The 16,225-nt window shown below is 44.6% G+C and overlaps 1 protein-coding gene across 1 annotated transcript in view; it reads right to left on the reverse strand.

Moving 5' to 3' along the window:
* Positions 1-16,225, reverse strand: part of GDF11 (growth differentiation factor 11) — a 177,359-nt gene that overhangs the window by 9,989 nt on the left and 151,145 nt on the right. The gene's annotated exons all lie outside the window — the stretch shown is intronic.

Below are 16,225 nucleotides of genomic sequence, written 5' to 3' on the forward strand. Positions count from 1 at the left end.
ACCAACTCACGATCAGGCTTATTTTCGAAAGAGAAGGGCACCCATCTTCAGACACAAATCAGGAGATGGGCATCCTTCTCTTAGGGTCGCCCTAATCGGCATAATTGAAAGCCGATTTTGGGCATCCTCAACGTCTTCCTGTCGCGAGGACGACCAAAGTTCACGGGGGCGTGTCGGCACTGTAGCGAAGGCGGGACTGGGGCGTGATTAAGAGATGAGCATCCTAGGCCGATAATGGAAAAAAGAAGGGTGTCCCTGACGAGCACTTGGCCGACTTTACTTGGTCCATTTTTTCTTGCGACCAAGCCGTGAAAAGGCTGACCAGAACTGACCAGATGACCACTGGAGGGTATCAGGGATGACCTCCTCTTACTCCCCCAGTGGTCACCAATCCCCTCCCACCCTAAAAAAAACTTAAATTTTTTTTTTTGCCAGCCTCAATGCCAGCCTCAAATGTCATACCCAGCTGCATGACAGCAGTATGCAGGACCCTGGAGCAGTTTTAGTGGGTGCAGTGCATTTCAGGCAGGCGGACCCAGGCCCACCCCCCCCTACCTGTTATACTTGTGGTGGTAAATGTAAGCCCTCCAAAACTCACCACAAACCAACTGTACCCACATGTAGGTGCCCCCCTTCACCCCTTAGGGCTATGGTAGTGGTGTACAGTTGTGGGGAGTGGGTTTTGTGGGGCTCAGCACCCAAGGTAAGGGAGCTATGCACCTGGGAGCAATTTGTGAAGTCCACTGCAGTGCCCCCTAGGGTGCCCAGTTGGTGTCCTGGCATGTCAGGGGGACCAGTGCACTATGACATCTGGCTCCCACGACCAAAGGGCTTGGATTTGGTCATTTTTGAGATGGGCGACCTCGGTTTCGATTATGGCTGAAAACCGGGGACGACCATCTCTAAGGTCGACCATCTCAACATTTAGGTCGATCATCTCTAAGGTCGACCTAAATGTTGAAATTTGGGCGTCCCCGACCATATTATCGAAACGAAAGATGGATGCCCATCTTGTTTCGATAATATTGGTTTCCCCGCCCCTTCGCCGGGAGGTCCTGCGAGGACGTCCTCAGGAAAACTTGGGCACCCCATTCAATTATGCCCCTCCACGTATCTTAGTCACTTTATATCTCTGTACATCAGTTTGAATTGCCTTGGTAAGTATAGTTTATGGTTCATTTAATGTACCACCTTTCCTCAAAGCCATAAAAACAACATATAGAGGGGCATAATTGAACGAAAACGTCTATCTCCATGGGCGTTTATCTCCGAGAACGGGTCCGTGAAGGGGCGGACCGAACCGTATTTTCGAAAAAAATAGACGTCCATGTTTTATTCGACAATTTGTGAGCTGGGCGTTTTTGTTTTTCAGTGATAATGGAAAATGAAAGTGCCCAGCTCAAAAACGAATAAATCCAAGGCATTTGTTCGTGGGAGGGGCCAGGATTCGTAGTGCACTGGTCCCCCTCACATGCCAGGACACCAACCGGGCACCCTAGGGGGCACTTTTACAAAAACAAAAAAAAAGGTAAAAGAGCTCCCAGGTGCATAGCACCCTTCCCTTGTGTGTTGAGCCCCCTAAATCCCCCTCAAAACCCACTGCCCACAAATCTACACCATTACTATAGCCCTAAGGGGTGAAGGGGGGCACCTACATGTGGGTACAGTGGGTTTGGGGGGGTTGGACGACTAAGCATTAACCAGCACAATTGTAACAGGTAGGGGGGGATGGGCCTGGGTCCACCTGCCTGAAGTCCACTGCACCCCCTAACAACTGCTCCAGGGACCTGCATACTGCTGCCAGGGAGGTGGGTATGACATTTGAGGGTGAAAATAAAAAGTTGTGAAACATCATTTTTTTGTGGTGGGAGGGGGTTAGTGACCACTGGGGGAGTCAGGGGAGGTCATCCCCGATTCCATCTGGTGGTAATCTGGTCATTTAGGGCACTTTTTGGGGCCTTATTCGTGAAAAAACAGGGTCCAGGAAAAGTGCCCTAAATTCTAGCTACAAACGCATACTTTTTTTCCATTATCTGCGAAAGGCGCCCATCTCTGTTCGGGTGATAACCATGCCCCAGTCCCACCTTCACCACGCCTCCGACACCCCCCCGTCAACTTTGTACGCTTCCGCGATGGAGTGCAGTTGAAAACGTCCAAGTTCGGCTTTCGATTGTACCGCGTTATTCATTTTTGTGAGATAAACGTCCATCTCCCGATTTAGGTCGGAACTTGGGTGTTTTTCTCGTTCGATTATAAGCAGGATAACCACCTTAGCTTCCGGAAATCACTAAAGACCAACCTGTTCGAAAAGGCATACCCTACTGACCCAACTCAGGTGCCTGAACCAAGCAACACAACGAAACCAAAGCCATAATGAACGCTTTTTAACTCTTCTTCTCTACGATTCTCCTAATGTGTTTGTAACACATGAACCTCTTTGATAGTAACATCACTTTGTATTTGTTTCATCAACGGAGGCGACTAACGCCTCACGGTACTATGTAAGCCACAATGAGCCTGCAAATAGGTGGGAAAATGTGGGGTACAAATGTAACAAATAATAGTAATAAAGATAATAAAGTGGTGTACAATAAAAAAAATTGCTAGGTTAAAATACATAAAAGAAGGAACACCATTTACAGTAGGAAAGGGCAGAAATTGCAAGAGAGAAAAAAGGAGGGAACAAAAACTGCAGGAGTTAATGAACTGTCAGCATCAAGGCATAAGCTGAAGGCTTTCTCAGATAAATATTTTCAGGGATGAGCTGAATTTAGGGTAGGAAAGCTCCAGATGGAGCATAAGGGGAGAGAATTCCAGGGAAAGGGGCAAGCCAAAAAAGACATGATTCCTTGTTGACTCGTAACTTTATATCCTGTGCTTCATTCCATATATTTTTCTCCTTTACCTCTGACATCTCCCTTCTCTCCCCCCCCCCCCCCCCCCCCCCACTCTGATAGCAAAATGTGCCTGGGCAGCTTGATGGACCCTTGCTAGTTTGAGTGTTGACAGGATGCCTCCAAGGTGCACCCTTAGCATGCAACCCTGCTACAGGATGCCTCCAAGGTGCACCCTTAGCATGCAACCCTGTTACCGGATGCCTCCAAGGTGCACCCTTAGCATGCAACCCTGCTACCGGATGCCTCCAAGGTGCACCCTTAGCATGCAACCCTGCTACTGATCTGCTTGCACTGGCTGCCTCTCCATACACTTCTACCCTTATCCTACTCTGTATTGCTCACTAGAAGCTGTAGTCCCATCCCCGGAGACTTATTAGCCTCATTGGGATTACTTCTCTCTATATGCCAATATATATTCGTCCCAGAGTTGTATTCTCTTTTCCGGAACCTTATCAGCTTCCTTGCACCTACTGTTACTCTATTTTCCACTCTGTATATATTTCCGGAGTTGGTACTCTCCTCTCCGGAACCTGTAAGCTACATTGAGCCTACTGCTATGCGGGAAAATGTGGGATACAAATGTAATAAATAAAATAAATAAATACACGGAAACAGTTCAAGGTCTCCTGCGTTACTGCCTAACACATAAGGCCTATAATTAAGAAATTCCTTCTTACCTGTCTTCACATATAATTCTCTATAACTCCCCTACTCATTCATTGTGTTCCCTAGATGTTCACTGTGTGGTACTTCTCCCCCTCCCCCCTCGGTTTCACCCACCTAGAGTCTTCCAGGCATTCAGCATTCTTTTTCCTCACACTCAACTATGAAATGACCTTCCAGCCAAACTACATGTAGAACAATTCTCTAAAGTTATATGCTCTGAGATGTCGCTTAAATGCACATGGCTTACCTGGAACCCCTCCCTCTTCCCTTTTATTACCCACCTCTTGAACCCTAATTGTTGGTATGTTTGCTTGCCTTTCTTTTATTGAATTGGCATTTTTTTCTCTACCTATTTTAACTTGAACTTATATTAATTGCCTTGACCTGCCAGTCAGATAATGTGGTATATCAAATATCAACATAAGAATAGCCATACTAAGTCAGACCAATGGTCCATCTAGCCCAATATCCTGCTTCCAACAGTGGCCAATCCAGGTCACAAGTACCCGGCAGAAACCCAATTAGTAGCAACATTCCATGCAATCAGTCCTGGGGCAAGCACTGGCTTCCCCATGTCCATCTCAGTAACAGTAGCAGTAGCTCTTCTTCCTCTATTCAGTCCTGAGCACACCATCCCAGTTGCTTGTCCAGGCCTGACTGGTTCTGATGAACATGGAATCTACACCTGAATCCTTTGTTCAAGAAATAGGCAATGCTATTGCCTGAGCCACAAGATTATCCCCAGTATAATTTTATTACTTAATTACTTCAAGCCTACTAGATTGATATTGGCACTAACCAAATATTCTAATTATCAGGGGGCACTTAGCCAATCCAGTTGATTGATTGACACTCCTCTATCCCTGCCTATAATACCTATGATTTTGGAACTTTGCCCTGTGGTTTTGTTTTTCATTTTTTGCTTTTGGTTTCACAGTATTTTGCTGCTCAACTGGATTTACAACTCAATCTTAAGTGGTCTCTATCCTGGACTGTGTAACTAATAACTAAGGGGGTCTTTTACTAAACCGAAGTAGTGTTTTTAGCTCATGGTAGAAATCAGCTGGCGGTAAACGCCGAGATGCCCATTATATTTCTACGGGCGTCTCAGCGTTGACCACCAGCTGATTTCTGTGAGCTAAAAATGCTCCCGTGGCTTTAGTAAAAGACCCCCTAAGAGGCCCTTTTACTAAGCTGCGTTAGGTGCACCTAGAAATGGAGTACCATGGGACGAGCTCAGGCATCCTGTGGCAATTCTGTAATGTGCACACGCTAACCACGCACTAAAAAACAGTTTGATTTTTTTTCTGAGGGGGTGTGTAATGGGTGGAGATTGGGCAGTCCTGCGCTAACCAGTTAGCGCATCTACATTTACCATGCGCTAATTGGTTAGCACAGGAACACCTACAAAATGGGTGGTGGGCCGTGCTCCCATGGTAACTTCTAAATAATGGCTGTGTGCTAATAGCAACATCATTAATACAAAATATAGAATATCGGATATTTTATGGCTGCGATAAAAATGCACGGGAAAGACCCACATAAGAGCATGCTGAAGCCACTTTTTGATGCAGCTTAGTAAAAGGATCCCTAAAGGAGCAGCATTTTCTGTTGTGGGTCCTTTGCTATGGAACAGCTTGCCTGGGTAATTAAGGGGCCCTTTTACAATACGGCAGTAGGGCTACCACGCAGGTAGCATGCGCAGAATTAGCACAACCGTGGGGCATCCTGAGGCATCCCCTGGTATTTCTGAGATCAGCGTGCACTGTTTCCCACACTAGAAAATAACATTTATTTTCTAGCTTGGGGGTCACAGAGAGTGGTAATTGGGTAGTGCAGACACATTGTCACACATTGCCTGATTACTGCACAGGTAGCGCTTGTGCCCTTACCACCTCCTAAATAGGAGGTGGTAAGGGCTCAGGTGGTAATGGCCATGCACTAATTTGGAAATTAACACGTGGCTATTAAATTCAGCCGTTTTAGAGTCATGCTAAAAAGTGGCCAGAGCGTGCATGAAACCCACGCGCTAAAACTACCACCAGACACTTTTTAGTGCAGCTTAGTAAAAGGACCCCTAAGATTGCTTGTTGATTTTTCACAATTTAAAAGACAACTGAAGGCATATCTGTTTGTATGTGCATTTTTTTTTAGCATGAAATTGTTAAGACAGCATCTTTCTGCTAGTAGGGGAATTTGGTTCAGGTATTATGTGTTGTATTGTTTTAATGTTTGTGATTTTTATTATTGTGTATGCACTCTTGTAATCTGCTTAGTTGTAGGCAGGTTGGAAATGATTTAAATAATCTAATGTAATAATCTAATAATCTAATGTAATCTAATCTTAAATCTAATCTTACACACATCCTTTTCAGTCTGATAGGATGACTCAAAGAGGCTTACAGCATATTAAAATTCAGTTCATAATTATATAAATTAAATGTGGAGGGACAATTTCGAAAGGGCATCCAAACAGTCCTACATGAACATCCATTTTGCAAACCGAAATGGCCAAATTATGAACGGATCAAAATAAGGGACATGGATGTCTGTATAGCAACATAGGAACATCCATCTTTGAAAATGACCACACAGACATTCATGCAGAGCAGAAGGGTAGCCTAGTGATTACAGCAGTGGACTTTAAACCAAGGGACCCAGGATCATGTCCCACTTCAACCTTTTTTTTTGTGAGCCTTCCAGAAAACAGCCTGAATGTACACCACTTCAACAGCCTACAGGCTTGCAGTCTCAGATGTTATACTCAGGTTCATTAGAGCAGCATGCAGACCCCTGGAGCGGTCTAGTGGTGAGTGCAGTGCACATAGGTGGACCCAGGCCCATACCACCCCCTACCTGTTACACTTGTAGTGGAAACCAGGGGCGTATCTGAGGTTCGGCGGTAGGGGGGGCAGGGGCTAGAGTGAGGGGGCACATTATAGCCCCCCCCTACCGCCGTCAACCCCCCCCCCCACCGAGGTCAACCCCCCCTACCGCCGTTAACACTCCCTCCCTCCCCCGCCTACCGCCGTCACCTACCCCGAGGTCCGCTTCCTCCGGCTTTTTAAAATATTGCTTCAGCTGGCGGGGGACCCCAACGCCAGCCCAGCCGCGATCTTTAACTTTTTCATCCTCGTCATGCAGCGCGCTGTGAAAGCTGCATGCATCTTTAGATCCAGTTGGATGGAGTCTGACGTCGCAGCAAGTTGACGTTGACGTTACAACGTGCTGCGATGTCAGACTCCATCCAACTGGATCTAAAGATGCATGCAGCTTTCACAGCGCGCTGCACGACGAGGATGAAAAAGTTAAAGATCGCAGCTGGGCTGGCGGGGGGTTGGGGTCCCCCGCCAGCTGAAGCAATATTTTAAAAAGCCGGAGGAAGCGGACCTCGGGGTAGGTGACGGCAGTAGGCGAGGGAGGGAGGGTTAACAGCGGTAGGGGGGTCCGGGGCAAAATCTGCGGGGGCCCAGGCCCCTGTGGCCCCACACAGATACGCCCCTGGTGGAAACTGTGAGCCCTCCAAAACTCACCAGAAACCCACTGTACCCACATATAGGTACCCACTTCACTAATAAGGACTATTGTAGTGTAGTGGCGTACAGTTGGGGGTAGTGGGTTTTGGGGGGCTCAGCAGATAAGGGAGCAGCTATGAGATGTGTACCTGGGAGCATTTATTTGAAGTCCTCTGCAGTGCCCCCTAGGATGCCCCATTGCTCTTCTGGGATGTCTGTGTGGCCTGTCTACTAAGAATGCTGGCTCTTCCTACGTCCCAATGGCTTGATTTTGTGCGTTTTTCACTTGGATGGGGTTTTTTCCCAAAAATGGACCAAAAAGATAAATGCACAGAGCACAAAAACATCTAACAAATAGTCATTTAAAGAAAAAAAAGACATTTTCCTGTTTTGAAAATGGCTATATTCTCCAGTTGAATTTTGGACGTTTTTAGCAAAACGTCTAAAGTTGGACTTAGACGTCATATCGAAAATGCCCCTTCAATTAAATCTAAGTGCTTTGAAAATGAGCCCCTAAGTGTTGAAGGATATACATCAGAAACCTAACCATACTAATCAAATTGCTCCATAGGCCAGGTTTTAACTGCTATTTTAAAGTTTTTTTTAAAGACACTTTACTGTGAATAGGAAGAGGCAGTGAATTCCAGAGAGCTGGTGCTGCAAAATAATAAGCTGTGCATTTGGTAAATGCCAATTGGGCAGATCTGGGACCAGGCAAGACCATAAGATGGTCATTTAGGGCCTCTTTTACTAAAACCATGCTAGCGATTGCCAGCGCGGCGAATGCACTGCAGCTTATTCATTGTGAATGGGTTGCGTCGCATTTACTGTGCAGAAATCGCTATCACAGTTAGTAAAAGAGGCCCTTAATGTTTGTAATAAACTTGAGAGTGAATATGGGATTGTTAGAGAGACTAAATACAGTGGTGTCCCTGCTCTAAAAGCTTTGAAAGCCAAAACCAGTAATTTGAAGCAAACGCGATGCTCAACAGAGAGCCAAAGATGTTGTTTTAGTGCTGTGGTCACATGATCAGTATAATGCAAGTTGCGTAAAAGATGAATAATAGTGTTCCGTAAAGTTTGGAGTTTCTGAAAGATCAGTTTTGTCACTTCTAAGTAAACAATATTAGAATAGTCCTTCTTAGTCATAAAGACAGAATAAATGAACGAAAAGTGTCATGATTGAAATAAGAGCAAACCAAACATAATTGTCACAAGACCAAAAAAACCAAACAAACCAGATTTACATATTGCTGAAACATGCTGCACCCATGACAGTTGTGAATTGAGTAAACCCCCTAAGTAATGGAAGGTTTTAACTGGTGTAATCTGAGTGCCTAAGAGCTGAAGGGCACCATCTGGACAACTATAGGATCCGTCTTATCACAGTTTAACACAAGATGATGATCTGTTAACCACCAAGCAATAGCATCTAGACATTGCCTAATATCCAAATTTCCCAAATCGGTATGATACAGTAATTTGTGCTGTTTAACACAGGTCCTATTATATGCAATGAGACCTAGTTACCAGTAGCTTGGGTTAACAGTAAAATAACACATCTTAATGGTAGCCCATATTGATAACTTCTCCCCTGTACCTCACTACCTGCTCTCATTAGGGAATTGCTCAGTTCAGTTACAATATTATAACAAAAAAGTGGAGGAGTAGCCTAGTGGTTAGTGCAGTGGACTTTGATCCTGGGGAACTGAGTTCAATTCCCACTGCAGCTCCTTGTGACTCTGGGCAAGTCACTTAACCTTCCATTGCCCCTGGTACAAAATAAGTACCTGAATATATGTAAACCGCTTTGAATGTAGTTGCAAAAACCTCAGAAAGGCAGTATATCAAGTCCCATTTCCCTTTCCCTAAATATATACATGGTCTTGACAAGATAACAAGAAACTACTCTACAGGACAAACCACTTCACAATACTACACCTGTACAATGACAGAATAAAATTACAATTAAAACTTATATTCTGCTACAAATCTAAACAGCTCAGTACATCTCACAATAAAAATAGCTAGCAATTTCTAGCAAGAAATACACAATCATAAGAAACACACTTTAATATACAAACTATTAAAATAAACTAAAATTAGTTTAAAATTTTCTGAAAAAGAAAAGCTTTCAGTAATTTCTTAAATTTTAAATAACATGACTCTCAGATCTGATACCCAAAGGAAGTGCATCTAGCAGCCCGATATGCAAATGTAGCAACATATGGAGGGACATAATCGAAGGGGACGCCCAAGTTTTGCTGAGGAGGACTTCCCGGCAAAGGGACGGGGAAACCCGTATTATCGAAACAAGATGGGCGTCTATCTTTCGTTTCAATAATACGGTCGGGGACGCCCAAATCTCAACATTTAGGTCGACCTTAGAGATGGTCGTCCCTAGACTTGGTCGTTTCTGATTTTCAGTGATAATGGAAACTAAGGACGCCCATCTCAGAAACGACCAAATGCAAGCCCTTTGGTCGTGGGAGGAGCCAGCATTCATAGTGCACTGGTCCCCCTGACATGCCAGGACACCAACCGGGCACCCTAGGGGGCACTGCAGTGGACTTCAGAAATTGCTCCCAGGAACATAGCTCCCTTACCTTGTGTGCTGAGCCCCCCAAAACCCACTACCCACCACTGTACAACACTACCATAGCCCTTACGGGTGAAGGGGGGCACCTAGATGTGGGTACAGTGGGTTTGTGGTGGGTTTTGGAGGGCTCACATTTACTACCACAAGTGTAACAGATTCAACCAGCAGGGAAACAGAGAGGAGATCAGCAATGCCTTTTCCTCTCTTTAGCACTCCCATTGACTAATAGGCTACAGATGGTTTCTCTCATTATGTGGATAGGTGTGTTGGTCATAGGCACAAAAAAGAAAAAGAGGGCATTTCCCTAAAAATTAAAAATCCTGGAGAACATATCTGAAGAAGTCCAAAAAGAGGACATGTCCTCTTAAAAAGGTCATATAGTAACCCTAGCCTGGTGGCTCAGTAACAAGTGCTGAACACTGCCATGGAGCAGACATGGGTTTAATTCCTGGGCCTGGACTCTGCTTCCTAGGCCAACTGAGGCTGGAGATGCTGCAGAAGCAGTGTTCACAGACTCTTGGATGAGGAAATGGGAGCCATCACTCAACAGTGACAGGTAAGTGACCAGACATAGGGTCGTGTTAGCCAGGTTCCAAAGAGAGGTGTAGTTTGTGATCCCCAGCAGAAGACCATCACTGCAGTCTGGTCAGTCCAAGTAGGGTAAAGGATATAAAGAAGAGTGAACATTTCCCAGATAATTATGAATGACTCATGGCGTTGCAGCCCCTTAGAGACTGGTTCTGACTTAGCTAGAAGCCCAAAGGTGTAGGAGGAAAGTGCTAGACTAAGAAAGATTGGCTGTCTCTTTCTTTATTTTTATTTTTCCTCTCTCCTTCCATTATATCCCTTCACAGTGACCTCACTGGTCCCAACTCTTTCAAAAAATACACGATCTCTTGGGAACATAGAACATATGTTTCATGTAACCTTTTTCTCTGGTGTAAGCGGCAGAGTCTGACAGGTCCCAAGGGTTTAATGAGTGTTAGGGAATTTGTGCCAGAAATCCTCCAATTTGTGCCAGAAATCCTCCTGGATTTGGCCAAAGGAAACATCCACCCCAGCTGAATTGGCATGACATACAGGAGCAAGCAGGGGGACAGAAGAGGAGGAGGAGGGAAAGGATCAGATCAAAACAAAATCTTTAGTCCTTGGAATTTCAGAAATGTAGATTTTATTTAGCTCTCTTATATAAGTAATAAAAAACAAAACCCTGAAATACTGAAATTCCTGCGAGCAAAATCTTACCACTTAAACCTGTTCTGGTAGTGGGTACTGAAAATACTGCAAATATAGTAAACCAGAGGCAACTAGAAGGACTTATTCCAGTAAAGTGTCTGGTATCATGGGATTTGCACTCTGGTCACAACATAATGCTCTGATCCCTGGATTCTGTATATGGCACTCAACTTTGGCCACACTTCCAAGATGTGCGTGCAAATAAATTGGATAATGAGCTCTGAACTGTCAATACTTGGGTGCTAACAACCAATTATTTATGTTAATTGACACTCATTAAATTTTGCAATCTATTCTATAAGGCACAGCACTTAAATCCCATGGTGTATATCCTAAAAAGGGTGTGGCCATTGGCGTGTCGGGGGCATTTGGAAAAGTTGCATGCAGAATTACAGAATACTGCTAACTGCACCTAACTGGGGTGCTGACACACCAGGTTTTAGCAGGTGTAAGTCCAGCGCCCAAAAGTTAGTAGGGAATCTGTGCTAAATGCTATTCTATATAAGGAGCACGCCCCTAAGTTTCATGCCATTTACTGAATCCAGCCCTAAATGGGAACATTATTATTATTAATTTTTTTAACAAACCTTTAGCGCAAAATCACAATGCAAGAAAGAACAAAAATATCACATGACATGATAGATACACATGTTTCTTCAGTGCATCTAATACAAAGAGAACCTAACTCCCCCACTGCCGTCCCAACCTATCCCCCCATTCCCCTCCCCACCAAACCAGCAACACACATAAACTGGAGAGGAAGAACTCTCAAACATAAGTAGTCCAGAAATCTCCTTCCAATGTCAATAGTCTCTCCAGTGCCTGTCGAAGAAGCGCACTTGAAAGTGGTGTAGAGCCGTGAGGCAATACATATCATACCACTGGTCCAATTTCCACACCACTTGAACAAGGTTGGGAGGGTCTGAGGCAGCTTCCAAGTAGTAGCAATGACCACCGTAACCGCAGTCAACCCCAGTCTCAACTACATATCTTCACTCATCCAGTTGGGGGAGCTGTACATTCAAAAGAGCAAGCTCCTACCCAGCTGAATGTCCTGCAGGATTTGAGAGAACACATGGAAAATACGAATCCAGAAAGGCTACAAGAGAGGACAATCCCACCACATATGACAATAAGTCCCCTAAATGGGCACATTATAATTGCATCCTCTAGTTTCCAATGGCAGCTCAGGGGTAGATTCTGTAGCAAGAGTTAGAGGATCATAGAGGTAAAGGGAAGATTGTGAAACCTATCTCTGTACTATTTTACTGTTCTTCCTTTGCTCTGGCTGTCTCCCGCAGTAGATCTTCTTCCCCTTTCTCCCAATCCCCATCCTCACAATCTCTCCCTCTGTGACTGTGCCTCTTTTCTAAAAAAAAAAAAAAAAAAAAAACCTTCTGTAACTCCTCTCGTGCACATCTTCCCATTCCTTCAGTTTGGAGAGATTGTTGGGACCGAGCCCTGGTTTGGGAACAGTACTGGCTGTAAGCTGGCTGGTGTGCTTAGATGTCCTGTTGGTCAGCTCAGTCCCCAGCGTTAATGCATATTATTGCCAGGAGTTAGTCACAGGGCCCAAATGCTTGGGGGGGGGGGGGGGGGGGGAACCCTGTCAGATGTGCTAATTCACTGGTTGTCAAGGCAAATGTTTGCCATACAAAAAGTCAGCTGTCAGCCTCGGAGGTCTGTCCACTTTTCCTCTCACTTCATTTGATAATGCCAGGGGGATGAGGGGTTAAAAAATGTATTCCTATCAAAGGGTTATTCCTGCCTTCCTCATGCTGCACGTTCACCACGCTTCAGGAGAGATGGGGGGGGGGGGGGGTTAGAGGTTGGTGGTAAGATCCAGAAGGTCCATATCAGGGGCCCAGGGCCACTTGGTGCCAGAGAACCACACCAGTAAGTTTATTATGAGTTTCCTGTCATTCTACAAGAACTGGCCAATTCTGTAGGAAGGGCAAGATTGAAAATTAGGAGAAGTGAGACAGTAATCCTACAGTAATACTGTGAATTTGCCATATTATACTCTAGTGAGAAATCCCTCTCTCCACCATAGAAGTCTGGGGACCTCAGTCCCTATTCATTGAACGCCTTCTCTGAGCCATTTCTTATCTCTTGGGCAAAATATAGCTGATATAAAAACGGCCTCAGTTTCTCCTCAACTACCTAGGAGCACAAGATAAAGCTCCCCTCCCTCCCCACCATCTGTGTTGAATTGGGCTTAGCTGGGATATATGTTTACTGTTTGTGCCAGGCAGGGTTAACGGCACCCAGATGCAGTGCAGGGCAGGGAAGGGCAGCTAGCTATGACCTGAGGCCTTAGTTAACAGATAGGGGTCGTGACACCACAAGCAGCCCCAGGAATGTTCTTCATTTACAATGTGGCAACCTCTTCATCTGCCCTCACCCTATCCCACCCCTCCTTTCTCTGCCCAACATAAACCAACTTGACAGGAGGCTGCCTGGAGGCAACAGCCTTTGCCCAATCATTCCCTCCCAGTAATTTACTCAGCACAAGCCCTTCATTAAAACAGCACTCTCCTGGGATTTAGCCTTTGAAAAGGTCAGCTATTCCTTTCTCCTGCCTGTATATTTCTAGAGTGACAGCCCTTTTCTTTACCTGCCTTCCTCTGCCCAGCATCTTCCTAATAAGATCAGAAGTAATGGCATTATCTGTTATTAGGGCCAAAATTTTATAATCACTCAGCCGCTGAACGTGTGTGTATAATCCTCTCGGTATTCCTTGAATAAACTTGAAAATTGTATTGCATATATTATTTCATTTTTGCTTTTAGAACTTTAAGCATTGCAGCATATTGGAGGAGGGAGAGAGATGTGACAGATTGTCTTGTGCTTGATCAGATGTGACCAGTGTTGTAAAAGCCACTTCTCAAGAATTTATGGTGAGGCATAGGGTTTCCAGCATAATGATTGTAATGAGCCAAGAAGCTCCTGATCCAGGCTGGCAGAGAAGAGAAGTGGTGATTGACCGTGTGTGATCACACTGGCAAGATGAAAAGCGCATCATCTGGCCTGAGCTGCAGGAGTAAGTGTGACTGAGCAACTCAGTGTTCTCACATTTAACTAGCGGAATAAAAATTAATGATTACATAAGGACTGTGCTTGCAGCAATCGCTGAAGTGCAGCAGCGTGAGCTTGAAGCAGCATTAGTCAGTTTTGATATAGAAAAAGGGGTTTGATAGAGTGTCCTGGGAATACCTCTGGGATGTATTAGGGTGATTTGGATTCGAGGGAATTATTGTTAAGTGGATACAGATGCTGTATGTGGGATCTAGAGTACAGATCCTTACCATGATATACGACTGGATTCGGTAAATGGCGATGAAACATAGGCACCGGGAAAAATCAGCACTCGGTGCAATCTCTATAAAGGGTGCTCTGGGATGAACGTCCTTTAGAGCAGTGTTTCCCAAGTTGGTTCTGGAGGTTTCAGGATATCCACAATGAATATGCATGAAATTGATTTGCATACACAGCCTCCATTGTATGTAGATCTCTTTCATGCTTATTAATGGTACACTATACACCATCTTCAACAACCGTTGTTCTTAGTAATCAATCTTTATTAAATGTTTAATTCAGATTATAATCATGCCATCCATGTTTTAAAACTTTTCACACAAACCAACACACACACACCTCACTCTTACTCACTAAACGGAATAACTTCACATGTATTGAAAATTCTAAAAATCAAGTACAATTCACATTTTCATGTTCCTCAAAAGTCGGCTCCAAAAACTACAGTCCAGTAGTTACTCATCTTAAAGCAACAGTCCGTTTTCCCAAAAGAGTTAATAATTCAATTTTTAAGTTATCATCCACATTACTAAGAACAACGGTTGTTGAAGATAGTGTATGATATACAGATTGCAACCAATTATTGAGGATATACCTAGAATAGAACGATGCTTATTAATGGTGGATATCCTGAAAACATGACTGGCAAGGGGGTACTCCAGGCCCTTCCTACAGAATTGGCCGGTTCCTGTAGAATGCGCTATAGAATAGCGCCTAGCGGAGATTTCTGCACCTAACTTTAGTCACCAGCTGAAACCTGGTGTAAATCCTGGCGCTCAAGTTGGGCGTGGATCCCCTGAATTCTATAACACTGCGTGTTTCTTTTGAGAATGCCCCTCACCCATCCATGCCCCCTCTTGGGTTGCACATTATGGGATTTGGGCAGCCAGATTTATAGAATAGCACACAGTCAGATGCACATGCAACCCCTAAATGTTGCCAATTAATGTCAGTATTTGTTAGCATCCAATTATTGATAATTGGCTTGTTAATTAGGTTGCGCATGCATCTCGGGATCACAGCCAAATTTGGGAGCGGATAATTGGGTGCCCTGTATAGAATCAAGGGGATAGTGTCTGATTACTTTCCTTTGGAGAGAGGTACACAGCAAGTCTGCCTGCTATCTCACCAGCACTTTTTATGCTGTATACGGAGCATGGCTTGGAAACTCCCGCAGGATGAGAATATCACAGGCATAGAGTTGGGAACTGTCCATTTAAAACAGCCCTGTTTATAGATGACTTATTGGTTGTCATAGTAGACCCTAAGCCAGCATTTTTCGACCGGGAGTTTTCAGTCACTCCTGTCCCATCCCCAACCAGCGACCCGGCATTGTTAGATTTCTTCTGAAGTAGTTGGTGGCAGTGGGCAGCGATTCAGACAGCCCGCTACTGCCAATCCCCGAGTCTTCTCTCTCATGTATTTCCTGCTTCCGCATAGGTGGGAAATGTCACAGAGAGGGCTGAAGTTGCGCTAGCAGGCTGGTCTGAATCGCTGCCCACTCCTGCTGACTGTTACAGGAAAAAAGGGGAGGGAAAAAGAGCCGGGCTTAAATTCCCCAGTTTATTTACCCAGCTACCATGAGGAAGTAAATTGAACTTTCATACTAAATCTACTTTAACTTGGTCATACATTGTTAACTGGCTCAATTATAGTGAGTCCTTGGGTTTGATGTGTGTGTTCCTGTGGCAGTTTGCTAATTCTCATCACAAATTTTAATCAGATTATTACATAGGGAAAATTGTTTGGCATTCAGACTGTGTCCATTTGGTATGATCTCATTACTTTGTCATTAGGGGGGTAGTTCTATGAATGTGTGCCTTGGAGAAGTCTATTATAAAGGAATTTAGGCCAACAGACCTACAGATCTGATGCAGTGAAGAAATGTGATTACCACCAACACTGTGGTGGTGGTGGTGGTGGGGGGGGGGGGTATTTGCTTTAAAATGTTTGTTTTTGAATGCACGTTATTAGTGGTTAATTTCATTATCTTT

Source organism: Microcaecilia unicolor, chromosome 3 (genome assembly GCF_901765095.1).
Source record: "Microcaecilia unicolor chromosome 3, aMicUni1.1, whole genome shotgun sequence".
In the NCBI taxonomy this organism is placed as follows: Eukaryota; Metazoa; Chordata; class Amphibia; order Gymnophiona; family Siphonopidae; genus Microcaecilia; species Microcaecilia unicolor.